Source organism: Aythya marila, assembly GCF_965140915.1.
Source record: "Aythya marila genome assembly, chromosome: 5".
NCBI classification, from domain to species: Eukaryota; Metazoa; Chordata; class Aves; order Anseriformes; family Anatidae; genus Aythya; species Aythya marila.
The window spans coordinates 50,565,312-50,577,371 of NC_139046.1; the positions used below are offsets into that span (position 1 = coordinate 50,565,312).

A 12,060-nucleotide genomic window follows, 5' to 3' on the forward strand; every position below is an offset into this window, starting at 1 on the left:
ATATTTCTAGCCTAAATTGCTTCAGTGCCATTCACAGCAAGATAAAAATACTAACAGAATAATGTTTACTGGCCTATAAGCAGAGAGAAACAGGGAGAAAGGTAAAACAACTTTGACACCTCTATATTTAGTACCTATTGCAAGGCAGACATGCTTGTTGATGACAGGATTGGAAGACTGGTTATGAATGCCCAGGATGCATTCCTTCTACATGCAGAATCATAGGCATAGGTACAGGGACCTCAGAAACAGCTAGTCTGCCTTACTAAATATCACAGCACAGCAAATTCAGTAATACATACATCCTTACAACACTTTTCCACAAAGAAAACCAATTTATGAACATGGAATCCAAGAGATGGTGAAAATGGGACTTCTCCAAGCAGCTTTTAAAATAGTGAATTACATTCACCATTAGAAATCTATCTTATTTTCTAATCTGAATGTATGAGACCACAGCTTCCAGCTATTGCTTCTTCTTCTTATATTTGCTATATTAGAAAACTTTGAAACATCTAAAACCTTTTCCTTTATCACTCAGCATTTTTGTGTCTCTTCTTTCTTTTCAACATAATTTTGAAAACATTTACAAACTGAAATGTACATACCATTCATGTTTTCCTGTTGAAATCATTATTCTATTTCTCTGCTTATTTATCAAATGGTACAACATACATGTAGTCTTTTTAAACACGGGATCACTCTGGGAACTCATGTAGAATTTCTTGTCTTTTATGACCTCAAATACTTTTCAGAATTGCTTTTACAGATGAATGTCCCTCATTCATCTGTATTTGTCATTCTTATACATAACATTTTGTATCCATATCACTCTGCATACCTGTAATTTACCATGCTGTTAATACTTACTGTTACAAGGAAAAACTTCACAATCCATGTGACTTATATCACTTCTCAAAGCTTTACTGATTAAATAATGTTATTAGCTATCAGTCATTGTTGGTACATGATCAGCAATACAACAGGTAAACCGCAACACTGAACATTTGAAAATGATAATAAACCCCTAAAAAACTTGTAAACACCCCTACAGTTAAATCCCTCAAATAATACCACACAGATACTCTCATAAGCCATGTGGGTTACAAGCATATCCCCACTTCAGAGCACACAGGCTCCCCTGCTTGCTCATTCCTCCTCTTGAGATATGGGTGGTCCAGTTCTGTGTGGTCCTGTCCCACTTGCTGCTATCCACTAATGCACTTGCTGGGGAGAAAACGCTCATGGTTCACCCATGAATTTGCAAAGTGTGGTTACCTGCTTGTGACACCCTCTTCTGATCAGCACTCCTCTAGCTGGATACTAGTTCATTGTTAATATACAGTGCAGAATCACCTAGGTCAGATCTAGCCAAGATCACAATGACACGGGGATACTTTTTGCTGTGTCAAGCCAGTTTCTTGTTCTGTTTCTCTCACCTGCCCAGTCACTCACCCTGACAAAGTTTCATGCTTCTTTTACACATATTTCCAAGCTGATTCCTTTGTTTAAATTTTTGTTTATAGTTCTTCTCTTTAGCATTATCATTATGGGGAAATGCCCTTTCAGTTTGCTTTGTGTATCTCATTCATTTGGTTTACCCTCACATTGTCATCCTAACAGCTGTTCTTATCCAAGCCATTTGACCAGCTGTGGGCCCTACACTTACATTAAGTGCAATTTTCTGTCAGTGATGTTAAGTGTAATCTTCTGTCAGTGATCTGTCTAGATCATTGATACAAGTATTGTAAGAGCTACAAACCCTGTAGAATATATTAAAATATACATGTATTTCCCCATGATATTTATTTCTGACCAATACTCATTTCTAATATCTGACCAGTCCTTCCAAGCTATTTAATGAGTATCCTATGCAGTCCAAAGTTTTAACTTTACTATATATTCACAGTAACTTCTATCTGTGAACCTTGCAGTGTCATCAGTCACATTGTTTGCTTGATAGATTTATTTATTTATTTATTAACTTAAGGCCATCAAACATTTCTCTTTAACACATTTAATAGTTAAACATTTAAACATAATAGTTAAACATCTAAGTATTGCCATCAAACATTTCTCTTGCTTTAATTCTCTACCAGCTGAATCCTGTGTTACATTTTCTGTTATTTTGCCTAAAATTTATGCAAGACAAACTGGTAAATGATTACCAAGGTAATCATTTGTACTTATGTCATTGGAATATTGTCTAGAGAGACACTCTGAAATAATCTTCAGAAAAAAATATAATAGGACAGTTGATTTTAAAATATTTACCTCTAATAAATAATTTCCAATTTCTTTTAATTTGCCTTTTCTTTTCAGGGTAAGAATTTTTAATCACAATTTTTCCAGATGCAGAATGGAAATTTTAATTGAAAAATTCAGTCATTTCTGCATCACTACTGTCAATAACTCTTCATTAGATGTCTTTAATTAAAGCAGCACTAAGAACAGCAATAATAACAATACCTCATTTCTAAGTATATTTCAGCCTACCATCCAACCTCACCACTTCTTTCCTATTAAGATTTTTTTTGGATTTCTTTGGTAAATTATCTTATTAGCTGTATTCACTTTAAAACGTATTATTTATATGGGTTGTTGCCTTTTTTTTTTCTTTTTCTTTTTCTTTTTCTTTTTCTTTTTCTTTTTCTTTTTCTTTCTTTTCTCTCTACTATATAAAAGTTTGCTTTGACGTTGGCTTAATTGTTAATTTTTGGCTTCATTTTCCCTTGTATCAGAGACAACATGAACTCTTCTATGATTTGGGTTTTTCTCTGGCAAAACAATACATTCCTAGAAACAATCCAGTTTTTATTCACAGATGTCTGCTTAAATGTTCTTTTCAATCTATTTTCCAATATTTTCCTCAGGTTTAGAAGAGAAATCCTTCTGAAGCACCATTACTGGCTGCATTTTATCTTTCATTTAGTATAGGCAACCATCAATTTTATCTTTCTTTGCCACTATGAAAGATTATATAGGTGATGCCTTAAATTAGACAATACTTTTTGTAATGGGAAATTATTATCTATAGTTCGCTGCAGCTCTTAATGACATTTTACTACAGCTCTGCGATTTACATACATACTCCAAAAATTGAAATTTCCCATAAAAAAAAAAAGACAATTATTTTTTCCACAAGTTATAGAAAGGTATTTAAGGACTAAGTTATCCTCTGCTATGGCTTGATTCAGCAGTCTTTAACAAATACCTCCAGAACTTTACTTAATGTATATTTCTCAATTTTCAGGGCCAGACTACTCAGTGAAACACATTACAGAAAGAGAGATATCAACACAAACATTCACTGAAGGTGAGGCTTTTCGACCTCTTTCCATTCCAAAAGAGAAATCCATTATGGTTTTAATTCCCTGCATCATATACAGTCAAAATTCACACGGGCGTTAAATGCAATAAAACTCTTATTGAAGAGAGACTGTGTACTGCATATGAGCAACTTGAAAGGCTAACGGGGTCATCATCCTTCCCCTTTAGTAGATTTGCCATCAACAACCCTAACAAAAATGAACCTCGTTTCTTTAAATGATGGAACAAATATAAAAGCTTGCCTCTGGAAAAATAATATATAACCACTTCTAGAAGAACCTGCCTCTCAAATAAGGGCTCACAAATACAGTACTGGCAGAGAAAATTCTTGTAAAACCAAACAGCTAAGTAAAAAACCCGTAGCACAACATGTATGCCCCTTGGCAAAGAAGCTCATGGAATTTAATATATTTTTGCACACTTCATTTGAAATCTGCATGCATTGAGGGAGGAAAAGCTATGGTTCCTTAAGTTAACCCTTTTCTAGCCTTGCACATCCCTCTCCTGTAGCTTTTAAAGGTGAACTCTTTTTTTGTTGTTGTTGTTATACTTATTAGAACATGTCACAATATTCAGTTATTGATGTGAATATGTAATGCAGAGAGTTTACACCAACACCAATAAGTAATAAGTGACTAAGAATTAGGCCCTAAAATATGACATTTTGCAAAATATAAAAAAATCTTTTTTTTTCCTTTTTTTTTTTTTTTTTTCTTTTTAATATAACTTGAAGTTTTGCTATGGCAGCAACAGGGACTAGATTATTTAATTAATCCATCAGTTATTACATTCCCACCTGGAATGTCATCAGGGGCTATGAGGGTAATCTGGAACAATGTAAAATTTAGACAGTTTATCAATTCAAATATCAATTCAAAATGGCATTCAGATCACCTTTTTATGCTCATGAATATAAATCCTTGCCCTATTGTTTCCTTACGAAACTGAAACAGGTTTTATACTTAATTTAGGAGAAAAAAAAAAAAAAAAAAAGGAGTAGGATCAGTCCTGCTGCAGTCATTACTAAGGCTCCAATTTAGATTAGTTGGAACAGAACTGCATTTATCTTTGCATAAGGACAGACGTGAGGAGAAAGAAATGTAAAATGTATGAAACTGTTTGCATGGAATGGTTACTATACAACAGACTAAATTCTACATGTTGCAGTGTTGCACTAGAACAGAAAAATATGCATTAGCATATTAAAATTAAAACATTATTTTTTAACTCATTCTCCACAAGACAGAATTCCCTCACAAAAAGGGGAGATTATAATTCCAGCCTTTTCCACCTTCTCACTAGTAGTTGGTTTTGGAGATTAAAAGGAAAGTAAAATGTTGGTCTATAGTTTTGGTCTATTTAGTCTATATAGAAGGCCCAATAATGCCAAAATTTTCATCCTAAACTCCTTACATCAAATTCCAGTCAAGACAGTGGGCTTCAGTAATTTGATGAGTAAGCAGAAGCACAATGAATGGTAAGTGAGGTGATTATCTCCATCCCCATATCACACTTGGCCACCCTTTTGGTCATCTCAGAGATGCTGAGGAAAAATCAAGGTATATTAAAATAATTAGTGCCTACTCAAGGTCTTAAGGCAGTCTTTTGCTTCAGGAAAAGAAAACCTGAAATAAAACTGCAAGGAAACCTGTGATGTTATCAGTTATGTTACACTCACCCCATCAATAAACAACAGCTTCTTTATGTTCTTGGTTTTATTTCCTATGTAATACGTCACATGAGTGAAGAGGTTGTTGACATGAAAGTGAAGAAAGATTTGTAAGCAGAAATAAAACATGCTGGAGATACAAACTACATTAATAGTGTGTAGTGTTTTTGTTTTTGTTTTGTTTTGGTTTGGTTTGTTTTTTAAATTACCAACACTGCCTTTTGGGATTTGGTCTGGCTCTTAAAATAATCATTCTTGTATGTATAGTGAAGAAAAAGTACCAAGTCCTAGGCTTCTAGGACGTCAGCTCATATTATAGTGTCCACACAAACATGAAGGGAAACCACATCCATATTTCTGAGGGTTATTTTAATGCACAGGGACTGTATGGATCCCACAGCTGCCAAATAAAAAACAGAAAAGCAAAAGAAAATCCCTTTAAACACAAATGACCTATCTAAATACCCTGAATTGGTGCTGGGTTTGCAGACAAAAACTCATTCATTTATTTATTTTGCTGCATTACTCCTAAAGTAAGCTTTAATTTGTTGCATGTGAAACCTCATTGCTGGAGAATTATCTTTCTTCTTCTTCTTCTTCTTCTTTGATTTGGGGTTGGTTTGTTTCACTTTTTAATTCTGCTGTTTTTCTTGTTACATTGCACCCCCACAGTCCTGACATAACAAGTACAAGCTCTGCAGCAAATACTAGGGAAGACTTTATTCTGTGGTCTGATACTGCCTCTCTCCCTTTCACAAGCAGCAAGGGTAAATCTTGTCTCGGCATTGTGAACACAGAATTTCACGAGTTCTTACAGTGGTGCGAGCATTTCAATCTACAGAAGCTCTGGTAGATACCTGCAATGCATTTTAATCTGCCCAAGGAATAGATTCAGTCCTGGCAAGTTCATTGTTGTTTCTAATTGTCAGCGACTGCTACACTTCACTTGCCTGCAGCTATCCAATTAACATATCACCACTACACAAAATATTGCAATGTGCTCAATGTCCTAACAACAAGAGCCTCACACTTCACTTCCGTCCAACAATTTTCTTCAACATATTAGCAAATGACAGGGAACGGACATAAGTGGACAGATAATACAGCTCTCAAAGTCCTTTTCCTATTGTTGTACAAAGTTCTGCAGAGATCCCCCTGTTTGTTGAGTAGATCCAGAGAGAGAAACAGAGAAAGAGAGAGAAAGAGAGCAGAGAGGGAAGAAAAGATCAACTCAAGAAGTGGAAAACATGTAACTTGTGCCCTGAGATATTGCTATGGCAACATTTAAACAATGAACAGAAAGCCCTGCAGGATTCTGCTCTCGCTTCCTTGGATACCAAATGTAGATCCTGATTCTCGTTTATTGTGTGCATGGGCAAGCTTCTGATTTTTGCCTTTTCCTCTAGCAGACAGCAAAAAATCCATGCCCCATACCAGGAACTAGGCTTTAATTCATTTCCACGTATTGCAGCTTGTGCATCACAATTAAAACACACCACTAGCACACCCATTGCCCCTCTTGGTTCCCTATTTCTATCCCACAAGAGAAGAAACAGCTGTGATAGAAAAGCTGAGTAACAGGTACCTTTATGTTTTAAATAGCACCGTTAAATAAACCACTCCAAAATGTTACGAGTACAACCCCCATGTCTTCTGCTGTTACAGGACGCGATTACCGGAAGCGGAGGCAGGATCAGCTCCTTACCCACACTCTGGAACTGGAGAGTGCTGCAAGGCTACCTTCTGGGTCCCCATGACTGCTACTATTACTAAATTCTTATTATCTGGGTTGTCCTGGAGGGGCAGCACTTTATAACTGAAGGAGACTTATTTTTCATTACGATTTTCATAGGGCAGCTGGCAAAGGAACAGATGGAAATGCAGGAGGAAGGCCCCTGCTAATAGTAGCTCAAAGTCCAGCCAGCTTGACTACCTCAGAAATAATTTAGTGGGTGCTAATTGTGTTTCTTCAGTCATTTCCCTCCCAGACTGCAAGCGGCAGTAACACCCACTTCTCTCTCCTCATTCCCTCACTATTTGCAGTCAAAATGAAAGAGATCTCTGCAAGCTAAAGTGAAGGCATAGTGGCACAGCTGAGATGGAGGCTCTCACACACTGCTGCTGTGCACAGTGCACTCCTTTAGCGAATACACTGACACTTCATTCTTGGATATTTTGTCTTGCAATTTTTCACCAAACATGCTAAAAGCCTGTCTTGAGTACTGCGAAAAATCTTCCTGTCTTATATTGTCACAGCTAGAATCTTTGTGTGGAATGGGATCCAGCTTTTAAGGTCGCAGACAAATCATTTTGGTGTCTGTATGCAGGAAGCTATGGCAACATCTTGGAAATCCCTTTCTTTTCCTCCAGTCCCATACAATTGCTTGTATTGGTTCATACCTACAGCATTCTTTCTTGGGTTTTGCCCATTTTGAAAGTTTATTTTTCACTCTGTGCTATCAGGCTGAGAGCTAATGTGATAGAAAAATTGCTGCTCCAGCAAACTGAGCATGTTCCTATTCTCGGTAATTGAAAATCATTCCCTACCTGTGAAAAAACATGGACCAGCTACCCCTTTGCAGTACTAACCTCCAGTTGCCAAGAAAACTTTAAGTTTGAGATCCATGATCTCTGACCTTCTGGAGAAAAACTACAGCAAATGGAGCAGGGTTCTCTAGAACAGCTGTCTCTTTCCTTCTGTACAAGCATTTGGTGCCTAAATATACACATAATGGTACAGCACCACCTTTACAGACCAGTGTGTGAAAGGATAGTCCATGTTTTGGAGAGGAGATAGCCTGTAGGATCAGCACAAGCTGCTGAATGATACACCTTTACTCAGGAACATGCAAAGGAAGTAGCAGAGACAACCAGTTCTTGCCTCTGCTTGAGGAGATTTGATGCTCCTCATTTAGCTGGATGTTTCTATTGACACTTTCGGCAATGTGTTTTATGACCAGCCCTTTGGGCTCTGGATAAGCCCCAACACAAATGCTTAGAAATGCTATACTCATTGCCATTATGAGACAGAACGAGTTAAACTCTGGGTTGTTCCATGTGTCTTTTGGCTACTGTATTAAATGAATGATTCACTGAAGTGTGAAACTGTTGCCTCTTTAGAAGCAGACGCGCATCCCTAGCTTTTTAATGTTGACATGGTTTGCCTATTTCAGCCCATACTGGTGGCTAAATTTTCTCAGTGCTTCCTTATCACATCAAGAAAATCCTCCTGCTAGTTATTGTACAAAATGAATGAGGAAAATATGGTGATTTCTATTGTCAAAAAAAACAGAGTTGCTCTATCAGATTTTCTGTTTATGTATTCACTTGACAGCAATCCAGGGAAAAGCTTGGAGATGCCTTTTCCTTAGCCAGCTTCTTTTTCCTTCAGTAATTACTGAGCAGCAGCTTAACATAAATTTAGCTGCTCTATTACTGCAACTGCTGATGTAAGTGTAGTCCACAATAAGGCACAGGCTTATAATGATACATGAAGGAATGGAGAACAGAGTTTTGCGCATACTTTCAGATGCTGACAAACTTATTACCCATTTAGTGTCCCACCAGAAAACATGTGCCCAGAGAAATAAATGAGGCTTAAGCACTTCATACTAAACTGATTTAGCTATACTGAGAAGGATGGCAGTAATTGGAAATGGGAGGAACAACTTTTGCTGTGCCTGCTTCCTTCTTTTTCTACACACAACAGCACAAAGGGTCTGATTCAAACACGTGGCCAAACAAAAACTCCCAGAGATTTCCTTAGGAGCAGAACTGGACCCTAAATCTTAATCCTTTACAAGTAGAAAAGGCTTAAGAGGCATGACCTCCAAACAGAAGCACATGGGACACATTTGAGAAGCAGAAGGTCTCACTTCCGTTATGCCAAAAGATTCAGGACATTTACATGAAGTAACATGAAGTGGTGATGTGTATGAAATGTAGAAAGAAAAAAAAAAAAGAAAAAAAGAAAAAAAAAAGTTAATATTTATTTATGTATTTATCCAGGGAAGTTGGAGCTCTTGTTTGTGTTGATTCACACAGGAAGCTTGTGAAGAGGGCAACATCGCCAGAAAAAAAAATGGCAAAATCAAGATCTGGCTCAACCAACATCTCCCCCATTCCTGCCTTCTTTCCCCTCCTCCAGAATATTCCAGCTAGAGAAAAGTAAAATGACTGGCAAAGCTAGCTCTGCACCTTGTCTACTAAAAATTATCCGTATCTGATCAGTGGTTCATTTAACTATGAGTTTTTCTCTCTCTTTCTACCCCAATTGTGGCCTAGTACTTTCAGCTGGATCCCCTCCATATGCAGGCCAAGGTTGAGAAGCATAGAGGTAAGGGAGATGAGAAGGGTAAAAGGAAGAAAACTCCCTATATACAAGATAAGCATCCATGCCATACAAGGGGATGGAGGTGGCATGCTTCCCCACATGAAAACAAGAACCTCTATTTTAAATATCACATTATTCTGCCTTTATTTCACACTCCCACTTTTCCAGGAAGGGAGAGACATTTACTGGTCTCTTACACATCATTACTAATTTGTGAACCCCACCATCTACAAGCCACTTTTTATTATTTTCATTATCAACATAATAACAAAAAGCTCCAGACACGACAGCATCCTCTCACTGGCTGTCAGTCTCAGTAAATCTCCTTCCACTGCCATCAAAGTCCTAGGGGAGCCTGGAGGATTCATCACAAAATCACAAATTTCCTAGGAGATCTGGAGGGCATGAGTGGCTAGCACAGCAGTTCTCTAAACTCCCCTTCAACAGAAGAATGCCCTCTCTCTGCCTGCTACTATTTGTTCTCAGAGCGTAAAACATTCCATTTCTCTCAGAGCTGCCTCCTCAAAACCTATCACCCATTGCCCTACACAACCCCACTCCCACCAAAAGCCATCCTTCATTTCCTTGCTCGATTATAAAATTTTCCTGTTAATACACCATGTTGATCTGCAATGTCAGACTGGATGCCAGCAGTGAAATCATAACCTATTTTAAACACTTACAAAATTAAAAATAAAAATTAAAAAAAATAGGTAAATAAACCTTCCCTGTACATTCAATTCTGTGTAAGTTGCATCTGGATTTTACAGATTGGGCAATCAGGCAGCACCCATCACTCACTGCAGGGTTTTTTTCAAAAGATTCCTTTGCTAGTGAATATTTACAAATGCCATAAAGCCACACAGGCAGGCATCTGCAACATCTTACCAAGGCTGGAGTTTTACTAACAGGAACATTTGAGCTACTGTGAGATTTCAGTTCTGTCCTCATTCTTCTCCTTCTCTCTTCCCGATGAAACCCCCTTCCCACTCTTGCCGTTATCAAAATTAAATCACATTCTTTATTCAGGTGGGGGAACAGACCAAGGAAAGAGGCATAACGAAAAAGAAGAGAAGCAATGGGGCACATTTTCTTTCCCAAGATATAATAAAATAAAAAGTGTACTTACTATATCCTCAAAGACTATCCAGCTGGAAATCCGAGTGGTTACAAAAAAACAGGGTGGGGGAGGGGGGTTAAGAAAACTATTTCATTTCAGCAACCAAACCAAATTAAAAAAAAAAAAAAAAAAAAAAGAAAAAGAAAAAAATAAAAATAAAAATAAAAATAAAAGATATCCAACTGCAATTTCCTGGCAATTTCAGTCCATACAGGTGCCAATCCAACCCAACACTGCTGAACTCTTCCCCTCCGGCAATTTTGCTTTCCTCTTCTCTGTCCTTTATTTTTTTCTGTTGTGTTCAACTTTCCTGCTTAAAATTGCTGTAGTGGTAATGTTGATGCTTCCCTTCACCAGCAAAGAGGGGTTTAAGAATAACAGGGGAAAAAAAAAAAATCTTGTAGAGGATAAATGGTCCTTCTCCTTTATGAAACTTTTCATTCCACTGTGGATCCTTTGCCTACTTTCCTTTTTGTGAGGTTTTCTGCCTCTCTGGCTTCCCTGCTCTCCATTGCTTACTAGTTGTTTTTTCTCTGGAGAGCAGAAAGAGCTACATTTCTTTTTGAGCAGCCCTCCATCTGTATTCTTTTAATGCAATTTTGTTGTGACTGTTAAGATCCAGGTCTTGCCAGGCAATTTTCTTCTTCCCCCTTCTTTGCTGCACTATCAGTTATCCAATCCGTGTGTCTCCACATTAGAACAGGGATTCCCATTCTTCTTTTTCCCTATCTCCCACACTCCTTTAAAAAAGAATCTCCTTATGCATTTAGGTTTTTATTTGTGTATGTCAAAATAATAAACTTTTAGTGTCTCTCTCCCCCCTCTCCAAAGATCTGATTAGATTTCCAATCACAACCCAGTGCGCAATTGGATTTTTGATTTCAGCAAGAAGCCAGCAATCCACAGCATCAGCACCCTCTCCTTGCTTTAAACTCCACGTTATATCCTTTTGCCTTCCCTCCAACTCCTCTGCATTTTCATAATCTCACATTAAATGGAATGACGGAGGGAGGGAGTAGAGAAAAATTCAAGGTTCCCACCAGCTGTCAAGAATAAATCCATCCCCTTGTTATATTTTAAACACTCAGGACGGGTGTTTTTAACGCCCACTCTCCCCTTTGCCCCCCACACTTCTCAAAATCTTTCTGATGTTAAAACTCCCCCGATGGGGCACAAAAGAAGCCTGGGGAGGCGTGATTTGTCCTCTTAGCTGTGAGTTTCACAAGGACCGGTTTCCCTTTGCTTTTCATTTCAGCTTCCTCTCCATCTTTTGTCCAGCAGCTATAAAGATCCAGCAGCACCAAGACGGATAAACTTCTATTTCTTCTTTGAGACAGAAGGAAAGAGAGAGGGAGAAGGATAAAATCTCTGCAGCCTCTGCCTCCCTTTTCCTCCCTTTCTCTGTTTCAATGCAGCTCCGATTGCATTTGCAATCTCTATCTGGTGTATTTCAGATCTACAAGTTGGATTTCCCTTCTGCACAGCAGTGAGTTAGACTCCCATCGTCTTCCACATGCCAGTTATCTTCCCCCTTTTCTTTCTTCCTTCCTGTCTCCCTCCCTTCCAAGACGATACATTCCCAGGAGCGCGGCCAATTCTTTCAGTTTT

At 37.9% G+C, this 12,060-nt stretch overlaps 1 protein-coding gene across 1 annotated transcript in view; it reads right to left on the reverse strand.

Moving 5' to 3' along the window:
- LRRC4C (leucine rich repeat containing 4C) overlaps positions 1-10,534 on the reverse strand; it is a gene marked incomplete at its 3' end in the record, with an annotated part of 89,552 nt that extends 79,018 nt beyond the window's left edge. The window contains exon 1 of the mRNA XM_082762464.1: positions 10,462-10,534. The remainder of the gene's footprint in view (positions 1-10,461) is intronic.
- Positions 10,535-12,060: the final 1,526 nt, after the last annotated feature.